Raw genomic sequence first — 24,359 nt, forward strand, 5'->3', positions numbered from 1 at the left:
TATCGTGGAGCAATCATCCTCATGGAGCCCGTAGAATGATGAACGCCTGCCCCTGCAGCCTTGCCAAAGCATCCAGCATGGAATCTTTGTAATACTTGCATGTTTCAGGGAGAAGTGAAAATAAGATGTGCTATTTCCAAGGGGTATAAACAAGAGTGAGCCTTTTCCCATGTCTCCTAATGATTTCTCAGCCCTGTTCCAACTCACTCAGCTTCCAGTGCTGCACATCCACACAAATGTAACACAGCACGAGATGCATCAACTGCTTGTTTCTCACTCTCTGCTCGTAACAACAATCCCTAGGATGGGGTTTTCCCCTTTGTAAATATTTATAAACATTCTCACCTTACAGATGCAGGAACAGAGGCATCCAGGTCTGTATCTTGCCCAGATCAAGACTGGAATTGGGAAGAGAGGCTGTTTCCAAGCCTTGTAGCGCTGCTAGGTATTCCTGCCTCATTTTTCACACTGCTTAGCAAGGACTGCTGCCAGCAGAGACCACCAGCACCTTTAAGCAATGGCAGCGATCCCAAACTGCAGCCCCTCACTGCTGGCAGGGGTTTCAGCCCAGCATTGCCACCCCATTGCTTCCTCTTGCTCATTGTGCACCATCTTCAGCCTCAGCGTTCCTCAGATTAGACCATGAAGCTTCCCTCATGTGCATCAAGAATTTAATTACATTAACATCCCCCTCTCTGCTAAATTTTCAAACTTAGGTTTCCCAATTCACTCATTCCGTGATAAATAATAAATATTAATGCTGGAGTGATTATTTAATTATATTAACATCTCCCTCTCTGCTAAATTTTCAATCTTAGGTTGCCCAATTCACTCATACCATGATAAACAATAAATATAAATGCTGAGATGATTAGAGAAATTGCTGTCACTGATGTATTCTTCAAACAGGCTTCTGCTGGGGAGAAAGGGAGTGTTGGAACCCTGGATGCTGAGAATTTTAAACTTTCTGTGCTGAAAGGCACAGACCCACAAGAGAATACCACATTTGACCTCAGACCATGGAGAAGGCTTCCAAAATGGAATGATAGAACTGTGATTGTGGATGTGTAGTTTGATTCGAAGTGTGTGATATCACAGGGTGGAAAACTTAGAGCTTAAGGTTTTAGAATATAGCAATATATATGGGGCAAGATGGAGGTTTTAGGGCAGTGGCTGGTTTTTCTTCTTCACTTTCTTCCTGGGTTTGGGTGGTATTTTGTAATTGGACAGAAAAGTCTGCATTGAGAACTTCAGGTTTAGTTATTGGATTAAAAGTAAAAACAATTTAAGTGTCATTTCATTGGATAGCTTAACCTTAAAAGACCATGCATAGAAGGATAGTTAGCAATTTTGTAGCTTGTTAGTAGAATGCTGGAGAACTCACGACTTGCAAGACTGTGATATAGATAAGAAATAATAAACATTTGAGCCCTAACACGAACTAAGGTCTCTAGCACTTTCATCCCGATCCTGACGAGTAAAAGAAAAGAAGGTAAAAACGTGATAGGGGAGAGTTGATGCAAACAAGCCTTTGAGGGTCCATGCACAGAGCTTTCACAAGTTGAAATATCTGTCCTTAAACTGTGTTTGCCTTATCTGCACACAGAATGTTTCTCACCATCAACACATCTCCAGTTTAAAATCTCTCTTGATTTTCAACCGTGCTTTTTTGCGAGGTGGGGTTCTGTGCTCGGGTTTGGTTTTAATGACCTCCTGGTTTTAAATATTCCACCTGTTTGTGTTGCTCAGATGCATGAGGTGACAGGAAAGGCTGTTAATGTTTAAACCTTTGTGAGTTTCACCTCTTCTTCTCTCTTTTGTGATGAAAGAAGTGGCACTCCATTCTAAAACGGACACAAATTAAGAAGCATCCAAGGATTAGTCCCTTAATTACAATAATCCTTAAAGGATTATTCAGAGATTGGCCCTTACTAAAGTTTTAAACTTAGCCATGCATTTTAAATCAGGAGCAGACTGATTTGTGGCCCAGCAACAAAGGAGAGGGTTCAGCCTTCAGCATGTTTGCATAAATATATTTAGGTTGAGAAAACAGTCCGCAATGCAACTACTGATGCAGGTCCTGCTTGTTACTGCTCAGCTGCTTGCCCAGTGAATCTCACTTGAATTTTACCACTTTTCAGTAATTCAGAGTCCTGTTGCTGCAAAGAAACAACCAGAAAGGGGAGCTCCCTGACTGGTGTGAGTTTTCAGGTAAATCCCTCTCTACCATCCCTCAACCTTAAACGAGAGCAGTGGGTAAAATCCTAAAATCCTCAGTTTTTTTCTGGTCCTGTGGATTCCTACATCCAGAGGGTTCAGCTGCTTCTTTCTGTAAAATATCTAAAATATTTTTAAAAAGTGAAAATATCTCAAAAACTTAAATGGCAGTGATAATTTCACTGGCTGTCCCTGCAAGAAACTTTTACTTTCATATACAATGTACTTGATTAATTAAGATTCCAGAAGTTCAACTCACTATGAATATTTTCATATTTTAGCCTGATATTGTAAACAACTCTAATTTAACTGTTTCAGGAAGGGTAGAGGTAAATTATATTATTATTCTATTCTATTCTATTCTATTCTATTCTATTCTATTCTATTCTATTCTATTCTATTCTACTTTTTTCCTAAATTGATGTGTAACCCTCAAGCTTCACCTTGGCTCCTTCCAGAAGCAGCCAGAACTATTGCCAGGTGGCTGAGACGATGAGTCAAATGAAGAATTTTTATACAAAATTCCACCCATTTTGTCCCAATGAAGGAATAGTAAAATAATTAATAGCAGAGAATTTTCCTGTGCTCTTTTCCACCCAAGAATGTCTTTCCTCCAAAAGAAATTATTCTGTGCCTTTGGAGCTGCTGAATTCAGCTCATGTTATTATAGAGCAGCTTAACCTGGGGGCTGTGTATCTACAATTTTAATAACTTCACTGTACTGGAGCAGTTTGTGTTTTATTTCCTATTTCCATTTCTCTGCAGCGTTTATGGGCAAACCAGTGCAGAGAAAGCCACCTTAAAGTTCCTCAAGTGTCATTGTTGTGGCTCAGCTCAATAACACAACCCTGTGAAAATTTAACACCAACAGGTATTGAAGGGAGAAAAATTAATATCAAAACTATGTGAAGTATTATAAATTATGGTTAAAAATTATGTTATAAAATTATTCTGAGAGCTGCATCTCTCATGGTAACAAATCATTGTATGATCAGAAGTTTTTAATCACTCAACTCATTAAATTTTGAACACTGTGCCCCTGCTCTCATTCTGCTCCAATCTTGATTTGTTCCCTTCTGCTTTACCTGAAGCAGGTAAAGCTTTTTTGGTTTTCTCCTGTGAAAGCTCACATGAAGATGTTGGAAGCCAAAATATAGCAATAAAATTTAAAACACACAGAATCTACGCAGCCAAAAGAATTTAGGTTTTTAACTATGTCAATATTTTATTGCATTTTATACAGTGGCTGCATATTTTGAGGATAGAAACAGTTCATTTGAATATGTCTGATGGCAAGTGTGACACACTGAAAAGTTTTTCCTGATTATTCCACAATAAATACTGACTAGAAATTAAGTTATAAATATATTTATCACTTATGTGATAAATTTTTGTGAATTAATTTTTTGTGAATATATCAGAATTTACACATTTTTTTGGCTAGTACACAGTGTAGTAAAGGATTTTATGCAGGGTGATAAAGGAATTACCTTTATTTATATTGCCCAAATCTTAAGAATGAAAGCAGTTGCTTTGGTAATAAGCTTAAAGAAAGTTCTTTTGAAAATTAGTTACACATGTCAGCTCCTTATTTAGGATAAGATTCCAGTCATTGATACTTGAGATTAAGGAAGAATAATCCACACATCCACCAGGAAATCTGCATTCTAGGCAGCATTTCCCCTACATGCTGCAGGAATTTGGAGGAAGTCTGTGGGAAAGGCATTAAGCTCTTAAAAGCAAAACTAATTTTAAATGTCTTTGAAAGCAAAACAATGCAATTCCTATGGCTTTTAATGCATTTTTGTATGTATATAAAAATTAGTGGCATTTATCTTTTCCTTATGTGACTGAAGAAAAATAAAATTTTGAGGCAACCTTGCATTGTTTTCAAAATCAGATCATGAATTATGTCTCTTACTGTGGAAATGCTCTGCTTTCTAAAACCAACACATAGGTATTCAAATCAAGTTAAAATATATTTACTATGATTATTTTTTGAAAAGAAATATTACTTGAAACAGATTTTCCTTTTTTTACATGTTTACCTAAAATATGTTACTTCATTTTAAGGGAAAATGTATTTTGGGGTGAATGTAATATATTTTGTAATTTAATGTAATATAATGTTTAAAACAAAATTAGCAGGGTTTTTTTTTTTTTTTTTAATCAAGCCTTTTTATATAAGAGGTGTTTTAGCACTAAAAATATATTTATGGCTGTAATTTTGAGAGCTTTGCTTCACCATCCACTTGTTAACAGCAGATTTTGGGTTTGTCTGTCCATCCATTTTCTGCATAAAGTTTTCAGCAGCAGAGCAGAGCCAGCAGTGCTGGGAGCACATCCCTCAATGAACAGGGTGGAAAGGCAGCAGTGATTTTAGGATTTGCTCAGCCCTCTACATCAGTATGGAAGAATATTGGTAACTGCAGCTGATTCTCCCCAACCACCTCCTCCTGGATTAAATGAAGACATGCATATAAGGCTTATTTATGAGCTGTAAATCGGTTGTTTCTGTGCACAGAAATAATTATTGTAATAATTATTGTGAAAAAGGAGTTCCAGTAGAGGTAGAAAGTCTCCTGGCATTTCCACTGTGAAAGGTGGGAAATTCTGGATGCCTGTAAAAGATGGAAGTGATGGTGGGAGATGGAAATGATGGCTGGCTCTTGGAGAGGAAGAAGGTGTGGGCTTTTTACATTGATGTCTCAGGTTTTGCTTCTGTATTTTTCAGATTCTGTGCTGCTTTAGTGGGTGGGTCTGGGCTTCACATGAGGGGATGGTGAGCACTGCACAGAGCTCTGCACAGAGACTAAACAATTCCTGCTCCAGCTGGGACCAAGGACAAATGATCCAAATCTCAGCCCAAGAGCACAAACAGCATGGGCTGGAGAGAGAAAAACAAGAAGAATGGGACTGCATGGGCTAAAGCTGGAACTGGACAATTAACACCAATATGCAAATGGAGCAGAACTGATCAAAGTCAGAGACCCCGTGCCTGGTTGTGCATTTTGGGACCATTTTGGTTCGTCTTGGGTACAGCTCTGGCTGGGCTCTTGTGCTGCCCAAGGTGCATCCATTGAGGCCTTTTAATAAATCCCTGCTTTATTCTGTAACTCTGTCCAGCCTCTGTTCTACATCAGCCTTCTCAAGGCATCAACATGGGTTGTCCTCCTCAATGAAAGTCTGAAAATGTAGAACACCTGAATTCTGCCACTGTGGGTGACTTGTCTGAGCTTTGGGAGCAGGGAGTGACCTGAGTGCTTTTCCCTGGCCCTCCCCAGGCAGCCCAGAATCCCAGAACAGCTGGGGCTGGAAGGGATCCCTGGAGATGGTCCAGAGTGACCCCTGCACCAGGGCAGGTGACACAGGGACACATCCAGGTGGGATTGGATGAATCTGGAGATGCCACGACTCCCTGGGCAGCTGTTCCACTGCTCTGCCAGCTTCATTCCAGGCTCTGTGTGTGTGTCTTCTGTCCATGGAGAGAAGCTCACCCTCGTGCTGAGGTGGAACTTCTTGTGTTTTATTTATAACCTTACACCGCGTTCTGTTGCTGGGCACCACTGAAAAGAGTCTGGCACCATCCCCTGACACTCTTTGGAGATATTTATGTGTATTAATGGGATCCTTTCTCAATCTTCTCTTCTCTAGATTAAACAGCTCCCTCAGTGCACTTTAGATTTATTTGAGGAATGCAGGCTAAACCGAAGACAGCAGGAAGTGGATAAAATAATGAATTACCTATTTCCAAACAACTAAAGAAATGCCTGTTATCAGACAACCATTTTGGCACATCAGGGGAGCAATATTTAGTGCCTCTGTTAAGTACCTGTGTCTTTCCTGGGTATGGCACTGCTTTGGGAAATGGAGAAAAGCTTTATTTCCTGCTTAGCCACATGGCTCCTGACAAGTGCCTGCCAGTGCTCCTTCTTTTTGTTTGTGTCCCACAGTCTTCACAACAGAAACTTTCTCCTACTGCTTGGTTGTGCAGCATTCATCACCACAGGTTTTTGATTTTGGCAGGAAAATCTTTTTAAAACATAATGTAGCACTAGTAATAAAAAGAAATAATATGGAATACATCACTCCCCAGGACTAGAATAAGAGGTTACTACAAATTCACAAATGCATGTCCTTTGCAAATTGACAGAATACAAATAACGTTTTCCCTGCACTCCCTGACCTATTTTCTAATCTGCTTCTGCTTTCAGAAAAGACATAATAACTGTCTTATTTTTACTCACCTTTCTGACCTTGATTCATCTGTGCTATTCCTTTTGTCCTCATCAAGTCAGCTTTAGCATTGATAATGACTCTTTAAAGAGAGAACTTATCCTGCATGTGTTGCTTTTTCGCTCCAGGCTCTGTGTGTGTGTGTGCTTTCATCACCTTATTTACTATAACAATTAATTACTTTGTTTTTGCCAGCTGAAGGCAGAGATATCCATGTCAGTGTTCATAGGATTGATATCCTTTAATGCCTCTCTTAATTTTCACTATGGCTCTTAATTGTCACCAGGCTACTCAGCTCTTTGTTGGGAGATCATTTACTCTGGTGAACACTCCATTATTTCCAACACCATCCTAAAAAATTCCATGTCAGTTTATTCTAAAATTTAACCCATGATCCAGGAATGTCCATAAATTACCCAGGGCATTATGGGGGAGCAATGCCATGAGATGATTCCTAGGATGAGCATCAGTGATAAGAGTTGGACTGGTTTTGTGCAATGGGAAGATGAATATTTTATTTCAGTATTCACGTCTGTAGTTTTACATTCTGGAAAATATTGGTGTTTTCTTGGCTTTCTGTCCCACCATTTGTTAGGATTTTTTTTTTTTTTTGCTTTGTTTTTTGTTTGTTTCTTTTGTGTTTGGTAATTTTTTTCAATTTAACTATTTTAAGATTTGCTACATGAAAATAAACAAAAACCTGGAATGATGCCCCAGCATGACCTTGATGCAAAAGATTGAAGAGAAACAGGAGTTAGTATTTATTCTAGTGGCATTCTGAGCAGGCTGAGCATATTTTAAAACAATTTTTATGTGCTGTCACAGTTTTAAAGGGATTCCTGACTCGCACCCATCTTTTGAAGCCTCAGCTAAGAGAGTGAATGGACCTAGTGCAGGATTTTCACTATTTGAATGTTTAGGTACAGGAGTTATTGCAGATTGAAAACACTGGGCAGTAACCAAGAGGAGATTTCCCAGTTTTCAAAGCAGAGCTGAGAAGAATTGAAGAAATATCACCAAACACCTGCCCCATCAGGGGTGATGCCACATATCACACTTAGGTGAGGCACTTTAATGCAGGGGACACTTGAAATTATTTCTGTGAGCAAAAATTTCAGGGTTTTGGTGCTGGCTTGCCTCTCTCTGCTCAGTCTTCATTAGACCTGCTGCTGCCCGTGTTATCTTCAAGTGGAAAGTTAAATGGAACTAATGCATAATCCGTGAAACCTCTGCACACCATTTCAGGAGGTAGGGCCATCCAAAAGTTCATGCTAAGTAGACTGCTCCATTCAGCAACAAAGTGACATAAAGCACCCACTATTCATTCAATAGAACACTCAAGACAGGGGGCAAAAGTGCTCCAGAAAAGCAGGTTTTGCTGTAAGCAGCTATAGACACATTTTTCATTTCATCTTTCACCCAAACCTTTATCACCAGGGTGAGTACTATTCAGCTGTTATAGGAGATTGGCTCTCTCCTGATAATGTTTTTTCTGCCTGTTTGCTGATGTCAAGAACACTGAGCTGCTGTATCTCTATTGCACCTTTACAGAGGTGAAAAAGAATAAAGGCTTGGAGTCAGCCCTTTGGAGTCAGCCCTTTCTGATAAAAAAAAAAACAACCCAAAACATACACATTTAAAGAATCTTTTATTTCAGTGTGAGCTCTGCTATATTAGTCAGTGTAGATTCATCAACTCAGCTCTTCACTTATTTAAAGGAGGATTTTTATTTGAGTTGCTTCTGCTAAATCAAGAAAAGGCAAAAATTTCAAAAAAGCTCAGAGTTTCAGGGAGTTTTTGCCTCCAGACTGATAATGGTTACCAGGAAATAGAAGGTGCATCAAAGTAGAATTAAAAGAATTTATCTGACACATCACTGTGTGCATCCAATTATCCAAAAACTTAGGGGCTGTGAGTGGTTCTGGCAAAACCAGTACTGTAAGCTCTGCCCTCAAACAACCCATAAACCAAGCAGAAGTCAGCTTTGGTCCTCTGGAATGTTTTATTGAGCAGCAGACCTTTCCTAATGGGCACAGATACCCTTTCTCCATGGCGGAGGGAAGTGGGGGCTGTGCCAGCACTGTCCTTCCCCAGGTTTAGATCAGCCTCAGGCAGCAAAGAATTCCATTCTTTGCTGGAATTGTGATTGTCTTTCTCTGGTTCTGCCCTGAGCCTTCCATGTCCCCTTCAAATGGAACAGCCATGAAAGAATTGCCATTTCAACAGCAGAAATCAAGAAGGAGAGTTCTGGAAAAGGAGTCACCAAGGCAGCTGGACGGACATCATATTTTTAAAAAGTAATTTTTCCCATTTACTCCCTTAAAAACACATTTAGGTGAGACCCACACCTGCCTTTCCTGTCCCCATTGCCTTCACCCGGGGTCAGCAGTGGTGGAAAATCCCCTCCCTCATTATCCCCTCCCTGGGTATCACTCTGTTTTCTTCACTCTTCAGATCATTTTCCTGGGCAAAAGCACCATGATTTAAAGAAAATTTTAAAAAATTAAAATAAAAAATGGATAATAAATATAAATACATATATATTGACATATATCTTATATATAGCATATATTATATAATTTATATTATATTATATTATATTATATTATATTATATTATATTATATTAATTTAGACAGTCATTTATATCTATATATTTATATGTAAATATATTTCTATTTAAAATATATAAATATAGAAAATATAAATATATAAAAGCTATGGAAATATATACTATATAATAATAAAATGTCTATAAATATAACTATATAGAATAAGTATTTATATTTTTATATTTTATATTTATTATATTTTAATAAATAAGATTTTAATGTATAATATTATAGTATCTTGCTATATATGTATTTAGAACATATATACATATATATATAACATATATATACATACATATATACATATATATATATGTTTAACATATATACATATACGTGTATAACATATATACTTATATATGTGTGTATATATGTATATATATTAGAAATATGTATATATAAAATAAAAATATACTTATAAATATAATTTAAATATAAATATGAATTATATATAATTTTAAATATATGTAGACATATACATATACAAAAATATAAACATAAACATAAACATATATACATATACACATATATATACATATACACACACACATATATATATATCTACACACACACATATATATACACACACATATACATATATACATATACATATACACACACACATATATATATACATACATATATATATACACACATATACATATACACTTATACATATACACATATACATATACGCACACACACACATATATATATATTTTAAAAATATATATAAATAAATATATATTAAAAAAATATATATATAAATTTAAAAAAATATATAAAAATATAATCGGGCCCTAATTAGCAGGTTGATCAGCAGAGAGGGGAGCAGCAGCGCGGGGAGCCCGGCCCGGCTCACGCTGGAGGTTGAGCCCTGCGGGTCAAGGCTGGGGGGCAGCTCCGCCCGGGCTCTGCTGCTCCCTCAATAGATGACTTCAGTCCCGCCATTGTCAATCTGGCACCTTTCAAAAGCACTACATTCCCTTAATTAACAGGCTGGGAAAAAAAAAAAAATAAATAAAAATAGCCTTCCCTAGCAACTCTTCCATCAAATGGCACTTATGTTACCTTATATTCTGAGCACCTAACCCTATTAGCATGGCATTGTGTGCTCCTCTTGGAGTGCCTTTATGGACGCACCAATCTTAACGTGCACACTCATGGAATACGGGCAGATTTAGCAGCATTTTCAATTAAATTGACATTACTAAGGAGAATTTATGGCTTTTAAAAAATAAATATATTTTCTCTTATCTGTTTTACACCCTCAAGTTCACAGAAGAGCTTTTTTCCCCTATATTAATATTTCTTTTTCCATGAAATTAAATCACTTTCTCCATTGAATTTCATGCTCTCCCTGGTCATTTTGTTCTTTTCCTCCTCCTTTTTTTTTTCCTTTTTTCTTTTTTTTTTTTTTTTCCTGTTGACACAAGGCAACACTTTGCATTGCTGTGTTCTCATGAGGGATCAGTTTATTGTCTGCTGGGTCTACAACACAGCACAAAACCATATGCCTCATTTTCCTTCCAAAGAGATGCAGGATATACTGGTTTGTACAATAACACAATATGGAGATAGTAATTACCCAGTTTTACCCTGTTCTGAGTGTGATTATGCACAGTTGTGTAATTCTTAGGGCCACAGCCACGAAGGAGTCTGCACTCCATAAATTTGTTTTAACAGTGTATAAGTGGAGTTTTCCTGGTATAAACCTCAGATTTCTCAGAAATCTCTTAATAGGGTCTCTTAATTCTGTTATAAATACCTGTATTTATTCCTGTAGGTAATGTTTGTCAGTGCTAATGTGCTTACTCTTCAGCTTGGAGTAGATGATTATGCTCTAAATTAGCTACCAGTGAATAACCAAGCTACACTTGGCAACTTTGATTTTTTTATTTGGTCCTAACACATCCTTTTGCATCTGCATTTTTCTTCTCCTTGCTAGAGCTCTCCCTGTTCTCTGTCTCTTCCTGTAGATGAAAATCTGGAAAGGACATTCCCAGCTCTGAAAGTTTTAAGTGAAAACTGTTCTGAATATAAAAGGTATTGTCAGATGGTGCTTTCTGAGCAATGGCAGCTGTGAGAGGTTTTCCCTCAAGAAAACAAGGTTATCTTCCAGATATCTGATGAATTATCTTAAAGATGACAGAGAAGCACTTTTCTTGGTGGAACTGCTTGCTTTTGTGGCCATAAAAACAACTCATTTTTTTGCATTACCCTTCTCAATAAGGCTTTAAGGTTATAAGTTGTTCAGAGTGAGCACTACCTCACAGTAGGCAACATACATCAGATAAAATCACAATCAATATAAAATACAATGATCTTACTGTACAATAAACCTAAGTATGGCAGCATTGACCCTCAGTGAGTCATCTAGGGGACTGACTGGACTTAAATCTTTTTCTCTTTTATTAACTGTCTTTCTCTTTATTTTTCCCCCTTTGTTTTTCTTTTTTTTTTTTTTTTTGGTCCTAAAACATCCCTTTGCACCTTTGCATCTCCATTTTTCTTCTCCTTGCTCTCCTTGCTAGAGCTTGCTAGAGCTCTGTTCTGCATCTCTTCCTGTAGATGAAAATCTGGAAAGGCCATTCCCAGCTCTGAAAGTTTTAGGTGATAACTATTCTGAATATAAAAACTATTATCAGATGGAGCAGGGTCACCCCCGGGTCCCCACTCCCGCCTTATCGGATTTGCGGGGTGTGTTTTCCTGCATCCCTGCATTTCCATGAGGGAGGGATGGGCAGGGAGCCCCAGCCCTGCCCAGCCCAGGCTGGCATGCATGCCCTGGGGCAGGAGCACATTTCCTGCTCGCACCCCTCCAGGCACTGCAGCCTTGGAAAGTTGTTTTTCAACAAGCCTTTTTACCTTATCTTCAGTTTCTCAGAGAGTTTTCCTCTCAATCCTCCTTGTTTCTGTTATTCATTGGCCATTCAAAGTTGACCTGGTCCAAACCTTCACTCTTACTTCCTTAGCTTTGGCATCCCTCTGCTTTCCTCTTTCTTTAGTTCATCCTACTGGGTAAAAGCACCATTATATATATATTAATTAAAAAAAAAGTATATATATAAAATATAATGTGTATATATATATATATATATATATATATATATATATATATATATATATAATTTTGCTCTGGTTTAAAATCACTGTATTCTTTAAGGTACCAGAGGGAAATTTTTGACTGAACTATATATTCTTTCTATATATTTAATATATAGAAAATAAAACATATATTATAAAAAGATATAAAATATATAATAAAATATATTATATATAATGTATAATATAATATAATATAATATAATATAATATAATATAATATAATATAATATATTAATTACATAATGTAGTATATATTGTATATAATATATTTATTAAAATAAAAGTATATAATAAAATTTCTGTCTATCTGTATAGCTATATCTATGTATTACATATATAATTAAAAATATAGTGTTCAGTCAAAAATGTCACTCTGGTACCTTAAAGAAGACAGTGATTTTGAACCAGAGCAAAAATCACTGAGCATCTGATGGAATGTCACCAAGAGTCTCAAAATGTGTAATTAGGCAAAGAATAAGGAAGAATAAGGGAAAAAAAAAGATAAAAGCACTTGGATGAAATATATGGAGGAAAATTAATTAATAAAACCAAGCAAAGAGGGTAGAGGTGAAATTTTATATCCAAGAGCTGGACTAAAATAGTGTTGGTAGAAAAACTGGGGGTTTTCTGGTCAATATTTCCAAACACATCCCCTACTGCCTAAGCATCTGTAAAAAACCAAGACATGATGTGCAACTACATCAGAGATATTCTGTAGCTCTTGTTTTAGGCTTTTTTCTAAATTGTGTTTCTGTGAGACTGAAAGCAATCTGAACTCAATACCATCAATTATTTTAAGCACTTCAATTTTAGTTAATATTTTCCTTTGTTAATTTTGAACTTATTTTGTGCTTCCTGTGATCCTGGGACTGCAAATTTAAATAATTTCATAATTAAACAATGATGCACGCATAATTCTTTTATCCCTACAAATGAAACTCATGTGACATGATTTTAGGAGATTGATCTCTTGGATAAAACTGAATATTGCAAGAAAGCTCTTCTAGAGAGGAGCAATGCAGGCCTGGTTTATCTTCCCTCACTGCCCAGGACAGGCTTCCCCATTTCTCTGTTGGTCCATTCATTCCCCTACTGCAACTTTGAGTAAATTGGGATAAAATTGGATATGTACATGTTAAATCACATCTGCGCACTGCAACTGCTGGAAAAAGGGCTCCTGATTTGTCTGCAGGAGAAGGATTAGCAGAACTCCACATGTGCAAGTGGCTTTCAAATGTTATTTTCTTTTTCTTTATGGCAGAGCACTAAGTGAATGGTCTAACTGAATTTTACAACTCTGGGAATTATTACAACTTTTCTTTAAAGCAGGAAAGTGTAAGGGCAGCCAATAAAAGATTTTGGGAAGGGTCTGATCACCTTAAATTGCAAACAAGGTTGGCACTGTAGATTCCCAAGAAATGAGATTTTTCTGCCTACTGTGGGCTTCTCTTGGGCTGAAATTGGATGCATTCTTGGATAAATGGGACCCCAAAGAAGAAACATGTACACAGCTGTGATAAACCAGCTTATTTTTAAGTCAGATTTATGAATCTGAATCCACAACTGAAAACAAGGCCATGCTGTCAGAATGAAGACTAATATTTAGTACAAAATCAGAAATGGGTTTCTGTAAATAAGAGATGGTTAAAGTTATGGTGAACATGTACAGATTGCAGAATATCAGCAAGACTTCTCTGCTGCAAACTGATCTAAGGCAGCTTTCCTGTTTCCCCAGCAACCTTGAGCAATGCTAGCTTGTTTCTTTGGAAGTAAATTAAATGTGACTTTCAAGTAGTTCATTATTTCAGTGGCCACAATGCCTTTTGGAAGCAAGGACTTTCGATAAATCATATTAGGATTTGCTGCACTTCTGAAGGGAGGCAGATAAAGGATTTCTGAAGAAATAGTTTTCAAATCTAGTACCTTTTAAAAATAGCAATAACAAAATTTTTGTTTCTATTGATACAGGGAAAAAAAATAAAACGTATTTGCTGTGTGTAAAGAAAGGTTAAGTATTGGTTGGTGCTGCAGGTGGATCTGCAGAGCCCTCAGCTCCACCTGAGATGTGGGGCTGAAATGCTGGAAATTGTCACATGTCTTGGTTTGGAAAGACAGGAGTATGCTAAGGAAGGCAGTAGCCTCCCCTGAAATGGAAAATGTACACCCTCGCCTCTCTGAATTACTATAAATTTTAAATTAAGGGGCTCTCAGGCAAAAAAATATGGGAGCAGGAAATAACAGTTCTTTAATAGGGAAAGGAAAAAATAAAAGGATAAAATAAACAATGCAGTACACTAGAACAACACTGACAGAGTCAGAACCCAGCCTGACACCCTGTGGGTCAGGGTGTTGGCAGCAGTCCCATTGGAATTGTGGCTCAGCCCTCCTGCAGTGTCAGGGGTGGTTCTGCTAGAGCAGAAATCCTGTAGAGAAGGATGGATTCTTCCTCTGAAGATCCAGTGGAAGGAGAGGCAGCTGCTGTTCCTCTGGGGAATCCAGTGGAGAAGCCGTGCTGGTGTCTCAAAACCTCTGGATTATATCTGGGTAGGAATGCTTGGCTCCTCCCTCTGGGCTCACATCTCCCAATGGGATGCTGTAGTTCTTATCAGCCATGCAGGGACATTCAATAGCAGTTATCAGCAGATGTCCCCTCTCAAGGGAGGAGTGATTGTGGAAGAAATAAGGAAAACTGCCCACTTGACAAAAGACAACTGCCATACAGATGGTAATAGAATACATCTTGCATTGCAATCTGACCATCACAGAATGTCCACACTCAGCCCAGCACCTCCAGTGCTCAGGACTTGGCATCCTGAGAAATCTTCCAGCCTCTTTCATGACCCACCCTATGTGTGTATCCCAACTGTGACATCTCCTGAGGCTCTGTAAGATGCACAAAAATGGATTGGACAAGGTTTTTATATAGTAAAACAAGGCAACCCCAACGAAGGGAGAAATTATGTATCTGAATTGATATCAGAAGGCTAATTAATTACTTTATTACACTATATTATTCCGTGCTGTGAATCTGCACAAGCACTCAACTGAACCAAATCTTGTGACTGTCAGCCAACAGTCCCAAGACACACGTGGATTCAATTAGTCAGTGAATTAAAACACTCAGACCAGAATCCAATTACTAATTCTTTTCAGGTAAACAATCTTCCATGATGCATTCCACTTGTGCACAACAAGAGGAGCAGAAACTGAGATAAAAATTGTTTTTTCTTTCTCTGAGGTTCCTCGCTGCGATTCGCAGAAAATATCCTTGGGAAGTTGTGCCTTGCTTTTCTCTGTGAAGAGAAATGTGGCCATGTTTTTGTGCTGGTTTTTGGTCTGCTTTTGGTGGCAGTGCCAGAAGAACAGTGCACAAGAGGTGTGCAGGTGGAGCCACCCCTCTGTGCTGCCTCTGCACCAGGGAGGCATTTTCCTCTTGGAGAAAAAGACAAAAACCTTTCAATTCAGTGACCACACATTTTTTAATCTAGGTTTCATCCTGACACTGAGAATCTGTTGCTTTGCCTGTCCATGTGAGTTACTTCATGAATTTCCATCAATTTGTAGCTGCTTGAAGACAAATCCTTTCAGGTTTGGTGGTGGCTGAAGCTGTTTTGATTAAGGTTGGTAGGAGGTCAGCAGGACTGCAGGACAGTCAATTCAGATTTAGTTTCATGTTGGAATGAAACCCTCTCAGCTTTGGTATTTTCCAAGCTGGGAGAAAAGCATTCAGCTTTGGTGCTTTATTTTAGTGGAATAGGATTAGAAAGGAAAGCGTTTTGGGAGGTCAGTTTTTGGTTGTTTTGTTGGTTTGGGTTTTGTTTTTTTTTTTTTCCCCCAAATATATATGTTTGCTGGGAAGAGTTTATGATAAATTTTTTTTAAATGAAAGCAAAAATCTGTTATAGATTTTTTTTTTAAGTCTCTGTAACAAGAAACCCACTTTTTGCTTAAAAGCAGTGTCAAGGAAGTGAGATTGTTGTCAAAGCCATGTGGATCATGGCTGGTCCTGGCAGAGCTGATCACATTACACAAGTTATTTCAGTGCATAATATTGCCATTCAAAAGGACTTTGAATGGAAGGAACCACAGCATAGAATGGGGGAGCCATTAACCATGACATGGAATACCACATCTCCCATCACCATAACTCACTAATTTTTGAAAATTTTACTGGGCTGGAATGGTCAGAAGAGCTGCTTTTGTAAGAACCATGATCATCAGTTTATTTTCCAAAGTGTGATTGATCTAAGAGGATATCAATTTGTAAAATCAGAAAGTGAAAGTGCCTGACATGTATTAATTTAGTCAAGAAGTTTCACGTGACATTTTAGTTTCATAGTAACTTACTTCTCCTTAAGAAATAAATTTTTCAAAATACTGAGACATGCTAACAAAAAATAAATTAAATAGCACATCTCAAAATCCTCAGAACATTTGACTGGCACATTGCGTGTTTTTCAGATTATTGATGTGGGAATATTTACAAATGTCAGTGTTTCCATCTCATAAAATGTTAAAATAGACTGAAAAATGAAAGTAATGCCACTCCCCTCTTGAAAACTTTGTCCTAAAGATTCTCTGATTGTCTGATAAAGGGCAGCCATTCAGGTGGGGCGACAAATCTTCTTCCAAAGAAAGCCACAGCAGTGGCACCTGGACCTTCACAGGAGCTTTGCCTTCTTGCACAGATTTGGGGCTGTGATTCCGGGTGGGGGAAATTCTCACACATGGCAGCTGAAATTGTCATGGCATCATGGAATGGTTTGGGTTGGAGGGGACCTTAAATATCCCCCAGTCCTTGCCTGGTGGGCAGGGCCACCTTCCACCAGGAGGACGTGGTGCCAAACACCCATCACTGGCAGAGCCCAGCCCTGGGCTCAGTCCCTGTCCCCAGTGCCAGCCATGGCTCTGTCCTGCTGCCACCCTCACCCAGAGCCCCCAGGGCTGGCCCAGTGTCCCCCAGCGTGAATATTTCCCTCCTGGTGCTCTCATAAGTGATTGCTTGTGGCATCTCCCACCCTTATCTCTGCTGGTGCAGCCCCCTCATGAATATTCTGCCCATATGGAGGACTTGGCTCTATCATTGCCCATTAGCAAGGGGGATAATCACTCATCCAGTTATCAGGAAGTCAGGGGAGGCCTTTCCTTGAGCCCTCAGTGCTGAGAATGTGGGACACCAAGGGAGGTTAAACGTGCCTGACATTATCACCATCACTTTTTTTTTTTTTCCCTCTGTAATTACTGTATTATAATAAAGTTGATCTCAGATAAAGAAACTGGGATATTAAACTCTGTTTGGGCTAAAAGAGCACATTAGTGACTCTTACCTTTTTTAAGTTGTGGCACAAAATGCATTTTGGGGCTGATTACATATAAATGAGCATTCTGTCACCACACCCTCCAGGAGGTCACCACTGTACGCAAAAATGATGTTTTAGTACACAATTGCTCCAGTGTAAATGCAAAAGGGGACGGGAAGGTGTAGGGAAGCATCATTCCTAGCAGCAGCAACACTGAGTTTCAGGTTCAGCCTGTAAAGTCTTCACCTGCAGAGAATTTTAAATGTTTAATAAGATTAATGAGCTTTACCTGCCCTTTCTCAGCTGCTGCATCACAATTTGGGCAAGCTTTGAAAAGCCAATGCACTAAATGCATTCTTGCACATTAACAGAACTCAGTATTTTTGCAGAAGTGGCTCACCCTGTGCAATAGGCATAAATGTAACTCAAAACTGGCTCAGCTGCCCTTCTCCTGGGTGTTCTGGATCTTGCCAGTGCTGCAGCAGAGCCAGTGAAACCAGCTGGCTGCTTCTCTCAGGGTTTTAACTCTAAATCAAATTTTCTTTAAATTCCATTCTAAAAAAAAACCCAAAACCCAAAAAAACCAATCAAAACCTAAAAAAACCCCCCACAAAAGCAACAACTCCTCCCAACAAACAAATAAACAAATAAAAAAGCAAACAAAAAACCCCACCAATAATCCCCCCAATAATATTCAGTTGCACAAATACCATTATTGCTGTAGCTTTTCCTGATGGAAATTTGGGAATGGGGCCATCCATAAAATGAGAAACAGTTCCTGACACAAGGCTGTATCCTTTAGCTAAAATGGGAAATGCTTGCTCTGGAACCTGCAGATTTCAGTTTTTCACTCTGGGCCCTTTCCTCTTCTGTATCTGTCTGAAAAGTTTCAGTCTTGTACCTCTATTTCAATTTTATTTTCCTGCAAGTGATTATTTGGGCAGAAACTCATGTTTTGATATACAAAATTTGCTCTCACTGTGCAAGATTTCCCAATTTTGCAGGCTTTAAGAAACTGTCACAGGATTTTATTTCTTATTTGTCTCTTACAACTAACATTTTTCAGTTCATTTCAGGAAATAATAAGCTGCTGCTTTCTTGAGTCACCTGATGCAGTTGTCCACTGCTCAGTGTTGCTGTCTTTGAGAGCATTTTGCAGGGCACAGAGGTGACACCTAATTACTGATACACAGCTCCTGCCAGCAGCAATTTTCAGAGTGTAAAATCTGTTGATAATTGAGGGAGAGAAATATGTGAGGTATTGTTAAAGTCATACTTGAGTAGGAAAGCTCTCAGGAGGAACAGAGTGGAAAATAATGGATATAATTCCTGGTAAATATGATATTCTGTCTTAAGGATCAGTGGGAACTCAGGTGCCATGATATCAGAAATAACACTGAATATACAGTCTGAGAAAATGACAGAGAGTCTGAAGGTGCTCAAGTTGACTTCTAGGTCCTTTCCAACCCTAAATATTCTGTAATTCTGTGATTTTATGACTGTTTAACATGTCATAAAACGGGACAATATCCATATTAATTGACCCCTGTGTTCACAGGTGTCCAAGGAGGACGGAAGAGACAAGGATCTGACTCCATGTTTCAGAAGGCTGATTTATTATTTTATGATATATATTACATTAAAACTATACTAAAAGAATAGAAGAAGGGATTTCATCAGAAGGCTGGCTAAGAATAGAAAAGGAATGGAGTGATAAAAAAAGCTTGTGGCTCGGACTCTCTGTCCATGCCAGCTGGCTGTGATTGGCCATTAATTAGAAACAACCACATGAGACCAATCCCAGATGCACCTGTTGCATTCCACAGCAGCAGATAACCATTGTTTACGTTTTGTTCCTGAGGCCTCTCAGCTTCTCAGGAGGAAAAATCCTAAGGAAAGGATTTTTCAGAAAATACCATGGCTACAGACCCCACCTCTAGATGTAAAGAAGCCTCATCTGAGAGAGATAATGTTATTTACAGGTTATCTTCATCTGCACAAAAAAATGGAAATATCAATTAGGTAGCTATGAAGTGGTTATGACTGCAGACTGGAAAAACAAATACACTTGACCACCCAATTTCATTTAATGCCATCATGAATAATAGCTTTCCCAACCAATATTACTGTAATAACAACCAAAAAATCCAGATGTTCACTTGGCCCTACATGACTTACAAGCCTCCACCACAGCACTACCATCATTCCATCAAGTGAAACACAGGAGCTGCACTCATTACCTTTCAGATTGCCTCTTTATTGCATTTTTGTCCTTTTTTAAATTCAGTGTTCAGGACTGAACTACATCTCCCATGGAGCAGTGCAGGCTCCTCCCTGCCTTCCCCAAGGGTGCAGGACAGCATTCACTGCAGGGACTTCTCACTTCTTCTTTTGTCAGTGCTTGGAATTTGTCCCACAGACTCTTTTTGGGGTTGGAAATGTATTTTTCGAATTCCTCTCTTTTCTATGGATTTTTTGTAGCATGTCTGAGACAGCTACACATGAATGGCTGTTAAATTAGAGCTGGGCAAGGAAACAAAATTATATGTGTCTAATTAACCCTGCCCTAAGTGTTAATGCTGAGACTGTTGGGGTGTTTTGTAGGAAGATGGGCTGGGAAATATCATGATAAAATGGATTAAAGGCTTTTTGTGTGCTAGGAGTTGTTTAGGAGCTCTCCTTCCCTGTGAATTATAGTCAAATATGTTCTTGCCGCATGTTGGAAACTCAATACAGCCTCACAGAGTCAAGCAAAATTCTGATGTTAAGACAGTCCCAGACATTTGGGCAGGTGGAAAAGTTTAGAAATCCTCGTTCCTGCAGTTTTATACCTCCTAATAATCTCTGGAAAACAAGAAAAGGAAATATATAAAGGTGTTGGTAATGTAATGATTTCTTGAGACCCCCTTTAATTATTTCCATGAGCCCTTTCTGCAGCACCAACCCCTGCACTGCTGAAGTACATTTTAGTGTTCCTTGGAGCATTTATGTAAATAATCCCAGCCAGGGGTGGGGTTTTGATTTTGCTTTGGTTTTTATTCCTTTTGTACTTCTGATGGAGGGACCTTTTGTCTCTGACTTTTCAACCTGCAAGCTGAGGAATACATGCAGTATTGTCCTGCTCTTCATGCCTCAGCACACATATTCACCCTCTGGAGCTGGCATTAACTTTGGGGACAGTTCCACTTTTTAAAGCCAAAAGTCAGTGGGACTGTACTCATAAGCATTCCCTGGAAGCAAGACAATCTGATGGAGTGGCCTTCAAATTCTACTTTTGAAATGCTGAAAGTTAAGAAATATAATTAAACTGCAAGTGCATTAACATTTATATAAAATATAAACCAAATGCTTATCCCGATTCACCAAACAAATTACAGTTTGAACATTATTAAAAAAAGAAAAACCCAGCTACTTATCAACAGCACCATTTGAAATTATTGCCAGTACTACAACTCTAAATGCATAAGATGCCTTAAATACAAACCCTGAACATTTACATACTGATTCCATGAGCAAAGCAAAAGGTATTTGCCAGTAACAGTACAGGACTCAGCATTTTTATTGTCTGAGTAATCCTGGTTCGCTCTGATATGAAAATTCAATTATTTTAGAACTGGTCGTCTCATTAAATTTTGACAAGGAGCACAAGCTCAGTACCAGCTCCAGCTCTAAGAGGCTGTGGGAGCCTGACAGCTCCACGGTGAATTTTAAAATGTAGTATTTTTACAGGACAAGATTATCTGACAATTTTATATTAAAAAAGAAAAAAATTAATCAAATACATTGTAATATCCAACACTGCTAACTTGGCCTTTTTGTAGATATTTTTATGAAAATTTATTGTAAAAAAAAAAGAGTCCACTGTTTATTGCATCTTTTCCCCCAAACCCACCTCCATGTCTTATGCTAGGAAAAAAAAGTGTCTTTATGTGAGCAGCAAGTATTTAGCCACTCATTGTTAGCATTTTTTCCTTTCCTCAGTGGAAACGTGTTTGCAACCATTTTTATAAACATTATTTCCATCAGTGGCAAATCTTTTATTTCACCCCCATATTTACCATCAGTGCTATCAAGGGATGTTTAGATAAAGGGGTTTTTTAATCAGAAAATGTCAGTTCACTGAAATGAAAACTTTTTGACAGGATCAGAGCACTTTGGAAAGACTTTCAGTGGGAAAAGCTTCTCAGGTTTAAGATGACTTTCCATGAGCACCAGACTGTTGGAATATTTTGATTTACAGCCCGACTCTCTTGTAGCACTGCCCTTCCACCACCTGGGCCATCACAGCCTGCCCATGAAGCTGGTGCTGGTTGTGTCATGAATTTCCTTTATCCCACCCTGCTGAGGGTGTGAAACTTTCATAACCCACATAAATTGGACAGCAGTGGGTGGACAATGTGGCAAGAGCCCAGCTGGGGATGAGATTTGGGAGAGTACCAAGGGCTCCATGGCCTCTTGCCATGCTTGGAGCATTCTCTTGAGCTGTGGCAGACCTGGGTAGCAGACTGGGAGAAGAAATTCTGTTGAAAGGATTTGAAATTGTTTGGTTGTTTTGGTAATGTCCCATCTTCCAGGGTTTCCATCATTTTCTCCTTCCTTGCTTCTCCCTCCCTCACATCCTCAGAGCATTTCTCTCCCTCTTCCCCTCTGATCCCCTGGAAAAGGTTTCAGAGAGATGATAAAAGGATGGAGCTCCCCAGTACTCCCAAACCTCTAATATTTCTGTTATTGTTTTACCCAATTCACACATTGTACCTCTCAAATTTGGGGCTGGAGAAGAGTTCTTCCTTCAGACTTGTAGCATTTAGACTTTGCTCATTTTTGGCTTCTTTCTGTGCTATGGACACAGAAGACTGCTTAGATGTAGCTGGGGCTTTTATTGAATTTTTTCCTGCTATGTCAGGAAAGTGGCTTATTGGTTTCTTCTCAATATTGTTTCCTGTGGAAACAGCTCCAATAAAATTTAGGACAGTATTCCATCTCTTAAACTGCCTGGTTCTGATGGCAAAAAAGGTGGGACGGAGTAGGAGAACAAAGGTTTGGGTTGGATCTTCCATACCATAGGTAAGAGCTTTTGCCATGGGATTCACAGCTCTGGGATTGGGGGGTGGAGGGAAAAATTGAGGTTTGTTCCACCCCAACCCAGAATGCAAACCTGGGGCAGTTCTGGAAACACTCTGTGGATCACAGAACATTATTTCCCTGTTCAGGTTTCACCAGTTCTTGTATCACAGAGGTCTGGGCATTTCCAAGTAACTCATTGCAGCTATTGAGCAGTCAGTGAGCAGAGAGTGTACAAAATGTAATTTCCTTCCAATTTGAGCAGCCACTGCAAGCAAACATTGATTTATTAAGCTTCTTCATGACTGTTGCTCAAATATTACTTGAAGGCACTCATTGAATTTTCAGACTGATATTTCATCAAGCAAATAAATTTGTTAAACTTATGTTACATCATTTCTAACACTTTTTTCTTACTGCTGTAAAAGAACTCAGTAAATCAGAAAGTCTGTGTACTTATCACTGCAATATCCTTATTACTGCAAATTTAAGATAATTATATTAAGGAAAGAAATCATTAGATAGTAACAGCAATTAGACTCAATTATCATAAAGGACTTTTCCAACCTAAACATTTCTACGAATCTATGGCAAGGTGAACACAAATGTTCCTTTTAATGTCTGCCCCAGGATTTCTTAAGAACAGAGTGAAGGTTTGAAGCCTAAATGTCACATGTGAACCAGCAAAAGAGGATTTCTGTTAAACATGTAAATACCAGTGACAGAGAATCTCTCCCTGTGACAATCTCCAGAGTGAAGTTATTCAAGGGGACCTTGTGTGGCAAACAGGAGACAGGCTGGACTGCCCCATGTATTGCTCAGGGCCAGGGACATTTGAAATACACACTTCCTAGAGGAAAAAAAAAGCAGTTTGAATTTTTTTTCTCCATATTTTAATTAACTTCTGTGAAGGTCACACATATCTCTATCTCTGCAATGCACAGCATGTCAGTCATTCTAAAAATCTGGATATTTAGCATTATATTGCCATTATAGTCCAACTTTTTTTTTTTTAATCCAAAATTCCACTTTAGTGATCAAATTAAAGAGATGACAAGCTCCCTATCCTTACAAGCTAAGCATTTTATGTTTTATACTCAGATATACTTTGTGTGATATAAGATGAGACTTCATAATGGGATTCAGTGCAGTTGAGTGCTAAATTATAGCAGGCTTATATCACAGAACATTACAACAATGAGAGGAGAATTCATATCGTGCCTTTAGGAAAAGAGGAAAATCCAGACTTTGCAATTAAAGTAGTAACCTAAAACTTTAAAATAATTTAAACAGTTTCTGAATACATGTAATGTTCTGTACTTATCTGGAAGCAGGATTGGCAGCTGTTTGAAAGGACCCAAGTGAAATGTGGACAAGGTGTATGTTATGTCCTCAGAACACAGATCTGTCATTTTCTGCATTGTTCAGGGATACATTGGTATTGAATATCTCTTTCCCACAAATTCACAGGCTCCATGCAAGGCTGGAGAGAAAACCAGTGTAATGTTATCGTTAAATTGATGTTGCATACAACTTTATGATGGTCCTGACAACTGCAGTTTGTGAATTTGCCAAGGGAAGCCTAATAAGTGATTTTCAGAGATGAACACTGAGCTGTGTGGTAAAATAATCCTCTCCTTCAGAAGGACAGAACTGCAATTTTCTTGTAGACATAATTTACAGAATTATTACTGACAATTTTAGAATTCCTCTGGGTGAAACACTGGGGGCTTGAGAAGAGAATTTCTCATCCTTTTAAGAAGAGGCAAATTTTAAACAGACAGTGTGTCTATAACATCTGTGTAATAGCACAGGAGGAACCTGAC

This window comes from Ammospiza caudacuta, chromosome 14 (genome assembly GCF_027887145.1).
Source record: "Ammospiza caudacuta isolate bAmmCau1 chromosome 14, bAmmCau1.pri, whole genome shotgun sequence".
In the NCBI taxonomy this organism is placed as follows: Eukaryota; Metazoa; Chordata; class Aves; order Passeriformes; family Passerellidae; genus Ammospiza; species Ammospiza caudacuta.